This window comes from Gallus gallus, chromosome 2, assembly GCF_016699485.2.
Source record: "Gallus gallus isolate bGalGal1 chromosome 2, bGalGal1.mat.broiler.GRCg7b, whole genome shotgun sequence".
NCBI classification, from domain to species: domain Eukaryota; kingdom Metazoa; phylum Chordata; class Aves; order Galliformes; family Phasianidae; genus Gallus; species Gallus gallus.
The window spans coordinates 98257472-98269915 of NC_052533.1; the positions used below are offsets into that span (position 1 = coordinate 98257472).

Genomic DNA, 12444 nt, shown 5'->3' on the forward strand with positions numbered 1-12444 from the left:
GAGAACGCTGGCTCCAAATTTCATTTACAAGATCTTATTCACTCATTTAAAATACCACACATGAACATGCCTTCGAGATTTGTTGGATGGATTGACCAGAACTTTAAAGGTACCACAGATAACGCCATCCTCCAATAACAGGTATATCAGAGCAAGAGATTGCTCCTGTCATAGCACATCTCATCATTAGAAAGATGCCTATGACTCTTTCAGTTTGGATGGCTGGAATATTTACTTGGGACAACACTTAAACACGAACCAAGAAAGAACTGAAATGCCTATTGCAGTAGTGCTGCACGTCACACTTTTACTTACAACTCCATAACCTACCCATTAGAATGAAACCAACACACCCACACTGATTTGCTTCTGGAAGTAAAAACAAACAAACAAACAAACAAACTGAGATAAGATGAAACAAAACAGGACTACAGTTTCCTGAAACTCCAAGTTGGTCTTTGGCCTTCAGCAGTATTTTCATTTGCTAAACATTCCCTCTGAACTGAGACACTAGCTTGGCCCTGAGTGCCCCCACTGAAGTATTTTAAGTAATACTCAAGGCAAAAAGTGGACTTCAACCTTCTGTAATCACTCTTACTACTGGCAACTGCAGCACTGTCACAGCAACTGAAGAAACTTGCTTTTTTGCTGTACAAAAATTGTTGACAAACTGACGAAGTTGAAGAACCACCAACACAAACACAGAGAAAGAGTTTCACTTGCTTCCAGAGGAAAATAACACATTGGTCACTCATACTATGAGTATTCCTTGCTATTTCAGCTTGCCTTGACTACTGCTTTCCTAGAGGGAAGGAAAGAACTTTAAAACAAAGAAAATCAAACCAAAAAAAGCCACTTATGAAGAAGGAATCTTATATCGGACAGCACCACAGACATATCAGCCATAAATTAAAACTGAAACTAATAAGTTTCAGGCTCCTCCTGCCTTCAAGGGTGTTAACTTATTTTCATTATATTGCTGGAAGAACAGAACACTTCATCTCCTCCATTTTACAGATAGCAACTTCAGTTCACAGAAACATTTAAGTCAAGAGTTTTAGTAACTTGTTATATGCACCACATAGCAAAGACTTGATTTTTCAGCATACTTCTTCTTGCACAGGCAGAAAAAGGCAAAAGAGTCTCCAAGCAGTTACCCACAGGTGAGGAGAACACTTACCAAATATTCCTAAAAAGTCTGTACCTTATAGTTTTTCCAAAGCAGATGACAACACCACCAACTTTCAGGGATCCTCTCCCTGCAACCTCTTCCTAAATGAGAATGATTCCAATCTCTACTCCAATAGGACTCCTCTTGAGCAGTGCTTGACAACTGGTGATTTAACCCAGAGACCCACCCTACTCATCAAACAACGTGGAGTCTCACCCAAAAAGTCAAAGCATAAACACATCCTACCATCTCAGAAAGGCCAACAATCATTGCTATTCTAGCATATGGCAGACAGCACTTCTGACACAGCATAACATAAAGGTTAGTGACACTGAACTAAAAAGAAGACATCCAGATAAGGACAAAAAGCACTTGTTTCACTTTTGTAACATGGTCCCATTTCCTTCCTTCACTGTCTTTAAAAAACCCAAGTGCCAAAAAGATCTTGAGGTCTTCCTACTGCAAATGTCACTCTGCACACCAAGGTTATGAAAAACTAAAAGCAATTTCTTGACATCAGATGTCCAAGCTCACAAGGAATTAATTACCATTCATATCTTGCCAAAGCACTGAAAATCAGAAAATTATTATCAAAATATCCTCACAGGTGCTATGCTTAGCAGATAAAAGCCAAAAATTATAAACAGAGTATGACAGAGGAAAAGGTCCCCAGCTATCTATAAATGATTTTTTATGTCCTCCCACGTAGATAAGTGAAAATGGAAGAAATAAAGAAAATAAACATGTTACACTCTAGTTGGTTCACACCTACTTTAGCACCTCACAATAGCATACTAAATGTTACAGCCCAAGTATCCAAAAAGGAGTCATTTTCAAAGCTCTGGATGCTCAACTACTCTATTTAGCTATTTACTAAAAGAAATCTATAGAGCCAGGGAAACGTCTGTACAACGTTTCTGTAGTCTCTGATTTATACCTCAATTCTACGGAGATTTCTATTGAGGACATACCTTCAGAATGCAAGTCCTACCAACATTAGATACGACACTATCTATTCCTCCAGGAAAGCCTTTGTAGTGCTGTAGATATGCTTAATAATAAAGCATGAGGACTAAATAAGTACATTACAAATGAACTTTCAAAACCATAATCTTAAGTAATATAATTTTTGCAAGGAAATTGAAAAAGCATGAAATGATGGAATATTTTATATAAAAATGGCATACCAGAGTGTTTGAGAATGGCAGAATCATTATCAGTAATTCAGTACTGTCTCCCTTTCTGAAAATAACAAACAGATAAAGGAGGCAGATACTTCTATCAACACTACTTTTCTCCTATTTAATTTAATTTACTTTTAATATCCAAGAAAAGTGCTGCATTCAAAGCATTTGAGTTAACATCTTATGGCAAAACCAATCTTAAGTGAAGCAGGTTAATATACTAAAGCTGAATGCTTGTGGAACCTGTAACATCGACCAGATGACATTTACCTCAAAGAACAGCTTGGAATGATTCAGAAGTAAAACATCCTTCCTGATCTCAAAAGACTTGTGTAGACGTTTCTCTTTACGCACATAGGTAGGTGCACAACCTCTCCCTGCCTAGGAGATACACGATGTAAGAAGCATACATTTATGGGATATCTCTACCGGCATCAACGACAAAACAGAAATGAGCCAACAAAAGCATTCCCTCTCCCCAGGCCAGTGACAAACCTGCTTAACAGAAGTCACCGATACTGACTCCCATTCCAGTCGGGCTGGAGCGGCTCCCACCTAGTGACATGGGATATCATTCCTTCTGAGCCACAGCCACCATCCCTACAGCATTCCCAGCATTTCTCCCTGTGGGTCAGCAGGGAACTGCAGCCGGCTGAACCCGAAGGATTATTGTCAGCATTGCTTACTCTCACACTCATTTCTCTGCTCCAAGACCAACCCCACATCTGTTCACGGAAGACACGAGCATTACTTGTTTTACATATGGCTGATCATTCTGCCAGGAAGTGCTGGCAAGAAAGCAGATGACAACGAGAACCACAAATACAACTGCTGGAAGAAATACTTGTTTTTCTCGAGAGGAATTCTGACGGATCAAAAACACTAAGCTTCTTTTCAGGTGTTATCGATACTCGGAGATTACATCAGAAGAAATACTCTTATCAGTATTTATGCTCTAGATACTTATTGTTTATCTTCTGCAGTAGAAAATTCCTTTCACTTTCAGTTTTCCACCCAGAAGCTTAGTCTGAGTTGCAGGCACTGGAAGAGACTTTCTTCAATTAAGTGCCAATACAAACAACATAGAGAATAAATACAGGTGTTTGTCTTCTTGGGGCAGAGGGAGCAAAAGAGGGAGAGAGAAACTGCAGACTGCATATTTAATAAGCAAGATGAAGCACGAAGAAGTCTTACTTATGCAAGCACTTCGTCATTTATATTAAAAATAAATAAATAAAAAGGACTTCATTGAGAAGCAGAACTTAGCAGAACATACCACAGCTTGACAAGACTACCACAAACAAGAAGTAGTGCAATGAGGCTGCATCCTCTGGTGACTAAAAATGTATTTTTCCTGACTAATTTCATTACCTATAACAGTTGGGCGGGGTGTGTGGGGGGGTGGAGATGGAGGAAGAGTTCTATTTGAAAGAAAGCCACTTGACAGTTTTAGAATTTATCAAGCTTTCAGCAAGGAATCTCAACAGGCTAGCTAAACTTAGCAGCATTTTATTCACACAGTTAGGCTGAATTCCAGGTTCAACTGGACACAGCTCTGAGCAATCCGCTCTGCTGGCCCTGCTCTGAGCAGGGGGACGGACTGGATGCCCTCCAGAAGTGCCTTCCAATCTCAGCAAGGCTACGATTCCGTTTCGTGAATTAGAAACACAGCTGTTCTTTAACTCAGAGGCTGCATGTCCACTGGCAGTTCTCTCCTCCTGCTGATATGCTCAGCATATTAAAAGGTTTAAGTCTTTTCCATTCGCCAGCAACTTATGCCATGAAGTCAGGACAGCATTTATTCCAACGAAAAACCCGTGTAGCTTGTGAGTACTGATGGCACAGTCAAGTTAAATCATATCATTAAGACAGCTGTGTAGAATACACATTGGGAAGCATCCTGTTTTTACTGAGGCCCATACTTGCTGTCAAAATAAGCGTCTATGGAAAAACCTTCATCTCCGTATTCTGAGAAGCAGATATACACAAGCTCTAGAGTGCCTGATGGGCTTTCTCTTTATTCCAGACAGTCTCTCAAAATAAAGGATTTTCTCAATCCAATGAGGAGGAAACCCATTCTGGGAGAGAAAAGAAAAGAGTCATGCCTGCCTAAGCGTCAGGAGCTGAAGACACTTATTGCAAAATCCATGACGAGTCTTGCCTTTTGATCTACAAAGTCTAAAAACCTTGCATGGTCACAGGTGCTTCCTCTCGACTCTTTTTTAGGATGAGCTCTGGGCTCAAAGGAAGCACCTGCACAGATGCTGAACGTAATGATACTCCCTTTAAGCTAAATGGAGAAGTGGAGTTGTAAGCCTCAGTTTTGATCTACTGCTTATTCCCTAAAGATGCAACAAAATAAATCTTGGTCAGCTAAGGCTGTTCCATAGGTACAGTGTCTGCCAAAGAAAAACTTAAAGCAGATCTATGACCAAGTTTAACCTTCTTCTACAGGGATCTACAATCCCTTTAGTAACTTAGTAAAGATTTGTAAGCCCAGAGATTCCAGGTCCATTCTATACAATATTCCTAGAACCTCTGTAATTTCCATTTAAGCCCTCATTAGCTTCTCTGATAATTAGCTAACCTAGAAACAGGAAGAGCCACAACTGTCCTGCAGCATTCCTGGAGGAACAGCACCTAAAGCACACAGAAGCCCTTTGTGGCCTAAAAGCAGACGAACTGCCCAAGCCATTCATCGTCCTTCAACTTCAGCAGGATCCATCGTGGTAAATGGTTTGTTCACGTGTGTCTGATTATTGGTGAGATCTCAAACAGCAGATGCAGAAAAAAATGAAAATAAAGATCAAACTTCTGACTAGACTTACAGCTCCCCAGCTGTGTAACTGAGGTTTTTGTCCTGGCTAGTTTGTGAAGGCGTGCAAAACACCTTCAACAGCCTATACTGCTGTCTCATGGCCATCACCATGTATCATGTAAGCAACAGAACAAAATAACAGTTTCCTTACAGAAATAATTTTTCTTTGCTGGAAAAGAGAGTGGTGGAACAGATGGAGAGGAATGGAGAATAGCTAGAACTTCCTTTGCATACAGTGTAACTATTCAGAGCTGCAAAACTACAGTGAGTAATGCATTTAACCCTCATTAATGTTTCTATGTCACCGGGAAGTTGAAGGGATTGGAAGACACAGAACAAGTGATTTTCAAGACAATTTTTTTTTTTTTTTTTTAAGTTTTAAGAAGTAATATGGCTGTCAAGACCATGTTAGAGTCTGTTCTTCTCAAAAGAAAATACCAGGAAACAAACTTTCCCTTTTTTCCTTATCTGCAAACTAGCAGTAAGAACCCAGATTAGATTGCTGAACAGCACAGAGCACCACAGAAAGCTGATTTTTCTCAGTTAGCATTCTTTTTGAACAAGATCTTCAAGTGAACGTAAACAAGAGAAAAATATTTCAGCTTCACCAGCCAGAATGCAATCTGTCTAATCAGTGCTTGAAGAGTTTGAAAGGCCAGATACCCATTAAGTAGGATGTAAAAGAAAGAGATGGGAAACTAGCGGAAGTGTCTTAATGCAAGCAAGCTCATTGCTGCTGCCATCAAGTGATGGAACTCACTCAGATTTCTCCCTGAACAATACTTCTCAAACAACAAAACACTGCTTGGTTTAGAATCATAGAATCACCAAGGTGGGAAAAGACCCACAGGATCACCCAGTCCAACCATCACCAATGGTTCTCACTAAACCATGTCCCTCAACACAATGTCCAAATGTTCCTTGAACGCCTCCAGGGTCGGTGACTGCACCACCTCCCTGGGCAGCCCATCCCAGTGCTTGACCACCCTTTCAGAGAAGTAGTATTTCCTGAACCTTCCTTGGTGCAGCTCGAAGCCATTCCCTCTGGTCCTATCACTGTTACACAAGAGAAGAGGCCAACTCCCAGCTCACTACAACCTCCCCTCAGGTAGTTATAGAGAGCAATAAGGTCTCCCCTGAGCCTCCTCTTCTCCAGACTGAACAATCCCAGCTCCTTCAGCCGCTCCTCATAAGGCCTGTGCTCCAGGCCTTCTTTCTTAATACTTTCTGAAACCTGAAGGCAGGGGAAAGGTGCTTTCTATCTCTATTATTTTCCAGCCTCACTGATGCAAGACAGGGCAAGAAGAAGGTGGTTCCAGTATCCTTACTTTTTGCCTCTAACATAATTTATGATTGTGCCTCTGTATGGACTATGGCTTTTCTTGGCATAAAACGGAGTGAAACCAATCCCCTTGCAACATTGTATGCTCAGCTGCTTCAGATAGCTCCATGAAGCTGAGGAGAGTTTCTTCATTTGCTGCTTGCAAAAGATAAAAGTGCAAGCTGCAGATAAAAGGGCGCTTTGTCAGACTCGGGGAGATAACCCAAAATAAGCCACAGCAAAGTCATACCAGCTCTCAATGGCTCCCAGCCTCTCTTTAAATTAATGTTTAGGTTTCATACAAGGTGACAATAAAGATCCTCAACTGCATAGCTACGCTACCAAGCACAGCTCAATGATCTGCTTGAGGAACTTCCCAGGATTTCTCCAGGTTCTGGAACAATAATTAACTTGTAAGGAAAAAAAAAGACCATGTTAACTGGGCTCTGACTCCTGTTATTCTGTTAATAAAACTATTCAGTGTCATAACGTAAAATGCAAGATAGAGTTTGTGCTAATATTTATTTCATGCCATCTGTCACTGGAGTCTAAGTAGAATCTAATGATGTAGCTAAAACATAAGAGTCTGGAGACTAAATGACCAATCAACATTTATGCTGCTCCATCTGCAAAAGAACAGGCAAGAGAAAGAGATGCCAAACATTCACATCTAGCTTATTTCTTCAAAAGATTAAAAAAAAAGCCAAAAGTAATTTGTTCTGGATGTGGATATTAACACTGCAGGTTAATCATTACATATTTGGTGATCAATAGCTCTTTCCAGTTGTAAAAGAGGACCAACGACACTGGTCTTTCGGGCAATTTCACCACACTAAGGTAGTCTGAACACAGCAAATCAGTTCAACAAGCAGAACTTATTTTCATGCATCTGTACACTCAGTACCGAGGAAGAAGCTCCAGCTCAGCCATTCCCAGGTGCCAGTGCTTCAGCAAGAGGATACCCAGGACTCCCCTACCTTGCAAAGTTAGAGCTGCAGGTTTCTGAGTTTTGTAGCAATTTAAACAGACCCCCAGTGATGCAAATGAACTGCTGCTTCAGCCTACAACTGATAATCTGTGTTTAATAAAGACGGGTATTTCATTTTCAGTATATGCTTTCAATTCTAACTTAAGTGGTAACAAAGTAACACCCCCAACTAATGCCAAATAAACTCTGATGCTTCATGCAAGCACTCATTCAGGCTGCTTATTAAAAGTCCTTTTCCTCAAAGAAGCTACCTATTGCGCAAGCCTGGCTGGAATAAACCTTACATGAATGTCATTTGTTGCACGCAGCCTGCTTTCTTACACAACATCTGTCCCAAGTTTTGCTGTCTGTAGTATTCAGAGTTCACAAATAATTTTGAATAAACGCCTGAGTGGGCGAAGAACACACAAAGAGATGGCAATGGATAGGCAGAAATCCTTCTATCTTTCAGATCCAGACGTCATCCCTTCTGAAAGGATGAATGGCTCTCTGACCACCCTCTGGCACGCCAGCCAGGCTCAGGGCTTACTAAGAAGCAAACGAGAGAAGGCACTCACACACCACCCAGCAAAACACTGACCCCACCACAAGAATGCCACCACGGTCCTCTGGGTACTGAGAAAAACAGCTGTACTCCTCGACTTTTTAAGCTTGCGAGATGTGTGCAGGAAAGACAAAGTATTTAGGGGAAAAAAGAAAGGACGGTGAATGGGTTTAGTGCTGCCTTCCCAACGCAGCATTCTGCCATAGCTCAAACCCCGCAGTTTCACCTGGACAATTCCTCAAGCTCGCAGTGCGACCTACAGAGCTGACACAGGATGAGATGAAGGTTGGCTGACAATCTGTGGTTTCAACTAAAGAATTAAGAGCAGCGAGCGACCTCCAACATCTGCACGAGCCTGAAGAAGCCACAACAGGTGAGATGCCCTGCTGTCTCACATCATTTTAAAGACCTGTTACTCCAGAGATGCCATCCCACCGAACTTCAGGTGGCAGTGTGCGCTGAGCCCTTCCCAGCTGCACACCCCCTGTGGGTATCTCACCACATCCCAGCCCTAAGGCTTGAGACGTGAGCAAGCTGCCGTCAAGCTGCGTGCTGAAATCCACCCAAGCGCTGCGGAACCAGGGAAGCGTCTCCCCTCAAATCTTCCCACATCGATAACGGTGAATTATTTTAATGAGCGTTAATGATTTCTTATAGACACGATGACCTCACCCTTTCCCCCCCGCTCCAGGATTAAACAGTTTTTCCTGGAACGCCGTGACACTTGGGCTGCCGCACATCTGTCTGACAGCTTTGTGTTCCTGCGAGCATCACAACTCACTCGCTGCTCTTTATTAGTGCTGCTTTTATCCCATCGGCTCTCCTGGAACTCGGAGGCATGAAATTCCCATCTCCTTCCACACCCACAAAACAAAGGTGCAGAATACGGCAAAGGCTGCCGGGCTGCTTCCACCAAACCCCCAGCCGCTCGTGTGGGGAGATAAACGGAATAATAGGCGATACACGAAGTACAGCGGAATCAAACGGAATAAAATAAACGGAATAAACGGAATACAATGGAATTGTTTCGCTCCCTACCAGCAGCCCGGTCCTTAAAACCGAACAAAAGCCCGCACACGAGCCGAACCCGGCAGTGCCACAAGCTGCCCGCCGCCGTACCCGCCGCTCTCGCCCTCCCTTTGTTGCCCGGTGCCACCTGTGCCGCGCCACGCGCGGGCTCCTCCACATCGCCGGGGCCGCGCTCCGCTGACAGCCGCCCGCGGGGCGCCGCGGCCGCCGTCAACGGAAGCCCCGGCTCCGAGGCGGGCGGCACGGCGCGGCCCCGGCGCCGCTCCCCCGGGCGGGCGGCGCCCCGCCGCCTCTCTCTCTCCCTGCCTCCCCCCGGGGAACCGCCGCCCGCCGGCTCTCGGCCAGCCCGGCGGCGGGTGACAGCGGCGGCCATGGCTCCGCGCGGCGCTGACAGGCTGACAGCCGCCGCGCCCCGCCGCGCCGAGCAGGGCAGCACCTGAGGGTGCCCCGCCGTGAGGAGAGCGAGGGGCGCGGCCGCTCCTTACCTCCTCCCGGCCCGGAGCTCCGCCGCCGCCGCCGCCTCCCGCCGCGCGCAGCCGCTCAGCCCCGGCCCCGCTGTGGCCGTCGGGTTTGAAAACAGCCCTCCTCCTCCTCCTCCCCCGCCCGCTCCTTCCCTCCCGCCCGGAGCTGCCGCTCCCCTCCCCCGCCCGCCCTTTGCACAGCGCCGCTCCCGGAGCGCGGCTCCGTGCGGCTGCCGTTGGCCGCGCCCCGCCCACGTGGCCTCGGCCCGGGCACGGGACGCGGGGCGGCCGTTGGGAGGGCAGGGGGCGGCCGCGCGGCGCCCGGCTGCCCGGCGGGGTAACGGGACCCGGGGCTGGGGCGCGAAGGAGGGCGGTGGAGAGAGGGACGGGGCGAGCGGCGCGCACGCGTCGCGCCGTTCTGGGCGGCTGCGACCGCCGAACTTTCTGGAAACGGCGGCCGTGCGGCCGGTACCGGGCGGGGACGGGGCGAACGGACGGGGCGAGGAGACGAGACGCGAGCACAGCCGCGGGACGAGGAGCCGCCCCGGGCCAGCAGCCGCCTCCTCCCGCCCCAGCGGCGCGGCCGCTCCTTCTCCAGGGAGGGGTTTTCCGGCGGCGATGGCGCAGTGAGTTTTAACAGCCGGCGCAGTGCGCATGCGCGGCCCGGAGGGCGCCGCGCATCCAAATGAGGCGGTGCGGAGCGCGGCTCTGGCGGCTCGTGGGCGCGGGGCGGGCTGTGGGTGCCTCGGGGAGCCGGTCCTCCGTTCCCCGGCGGCTGGCCGCTGCTTCGTCTCGTTCCTGTCACCCACCCCTCTCCCCGGGCCCTTCATCTCGTGAGGGAGCTGCGGAGCCGGGCATGCCCTGCGGCGCGAAGCTCAAGCCCGCTGCTAGTCTTTAAACAGAAAAATCCCTTCAGAATTCCTTCGCGTGTACTATCCAAGGCGCAAATGTGACTTCTTGAGAATTAAAGGATGCTTCGAAAATCTAAACATTTTTAAATCGAATGGGCGGGTGTTCTATTGCTTTACTTGAGCAATCTATGGGGTATAGCAAGGTGTAGTAATGTGTTTCTGTTATAAAAAGAGTAGTTGAAAATACAGTTCTGTTGTGCTTTCCTCGAAACAAAGGTGTGTCAGAACGGCTTAGGTTGGAAAGGACCAACCCCGTGCCATGGACAGGGCTGCCCCCCAGCAGCTCAGCTGCCCAGGGCCCCATCCAACCTGGCCTTGAATGCCTCCAGGGATGGGGCACCACAGCTCCTCTGGGCAGCTGTGCCAGCGCCTCACTGCCCTCTGGGGGATAGTCATAACACCTAACTTAAATCTCTCATCTTTTAGTTTAAAGCCATTCCCCCTTGTCCTATTGCTGTCAGACCGTGTCCTGTTCCTCGTGCCCACCATTTCTAATGGTCAAAAGCGCTGGCACAAATCAGGAGGCGGATAAGAAGCGGGTGCTGACCACCTTCCATGCAGTGTGCTATGGGTAATCACAGTCATAGGAGTTGGAAGGGACCTCTGAGATTCAAGCCCAGTGCTAAAGCAGGTTCCCTGCAGTAGGTTGCACAGGAGAGTGTCCAGGTGGGTCTTGAATATCTCCAGAGAAGGAGACTCCACAACCTCTATAGGAATACCTCACTTTCATGAAGGCCAACTATTGTTGCACATCGCCCTACATGGCCTGCTGCTGGTGGAGGCTGGCGTCACATAGCCCAGATACTCCCGTGCTGCACGTCATGTTGTCGTTTAGGTAAAAGCGTCTAATTTGCTTTCAGAAGTTTATTGTACTGGCCATGTTTTGTAACGCAGCTGCCATCCTTCCCTCTCTGATGCAAGCAGTGCATCATGTGCTGTCAGCTGACCAGAAGCAGGTGTGCAGACGCCAGTGACCACGCAACAAAAGAGAGCTGCATTTACCTCATGTTTTTTTATGTTTGGTTGATTACAGAGGTCACTGCTTGAGGTAAAAGCAGGCTGACGTGCGGGCAGGCTACAGACTGCCAGCCCGAGTGGAGTATTTCCCAAGGCAGTAAGAAGTATTTCCCAAGGCAGAGTGTTTGTTCTTCTCACAGTACTATATAGGGCACAGTGTGATTCATCCTCCAGCATTGACAAGCTGCAGGTGCAGTGCATGTAGTACTGCATTCTCCTTCTTGTACATCAGCACAGGTAGCCTGCAGTTCCAAGAGCTCCATTTAAGTTGGAGGATATTCACAAGCAGCAGCTGATACAACAGGAAGAATCTTGGGAGCTCCGCCTTCTACAGCAGATGCTAAGATTTATAATACCAATCCATAACTTAAAGATATATATATATATATAGTTTCTTAAGCCTTTTATAAGATTTCCTGTTTGAACTCCTAAAAAGCAATAGCTACTTCTACATTTGTTTCTTCTCCTTGGCTCCATTTGCCCCTCCTTTTTACATAGCACAGCTGCAAAATTCCTTTGTAGCTGAACTGTGTTGACTTGTGCAGCACTTCCCTTGATCTGCCTTCCCTAGCCAAACATCTTGTATCATCAGCTGTGAAAACTACTGGGCTGAGTCAAGATAAGCATGTGCAGCAGCTGGTCAAACTGTGGCATGGCTGAACTCAATCTACTAACTGAAAGACTGCAAATCTCAAACTGCAGTACCAAAATCTAAAGATAGGAGCCTTTTGCAAATTCTTACAACAGTGTCATGCCGCTGAATGCATGCATGCTGGCCTCTAGCAGATAACCAGCAAATCAGTTCATAAGCCCACTTTAATTTACCCTACAGACAGAACTGAATTTTATTGCTTCTTCCTATTTGACAGGATAGGTCCAGGTAACATTTTTCAAACAGTTATGGAGGTTACAGAAATCCTTTCCATTATCCAGTGTCAACTGCATCACTGGTTATCTGGTGGAGTTTCCTATTACTCCTAACTTCATTCCATCTTCACCA

The 12444-nt window shown here is 46.5% G+C and overlaps 1 protein-coding gene across 3 annotated transcripts in view; it reads right to left on the reverse strand.

The window, feature by feature from the left end:
- Positions 1-9647, reverse strand: part of ANKRD12 (ankyrin repeat domain 12) — a 62835-nt gene extending 53188 nt beyond the window's left edge. For 2 of the 3 annotated variants that reach the window (XR_005855194.2, XM_015282496.4), the window contains exon 1: positions 9541-9647. The gene's annotated coding sequence lies outside the window, so the exon portion shown is untranslated. Of the gene's footprint in view, positions 1-2625 lie in introns of all 3 variants that reach the window. The other variant, XM_040687773.2, reaches the window with a different exon arrangement.
- Between the last annotated feature and the right edge of the window lie 2797 nt (positions 9648-12444).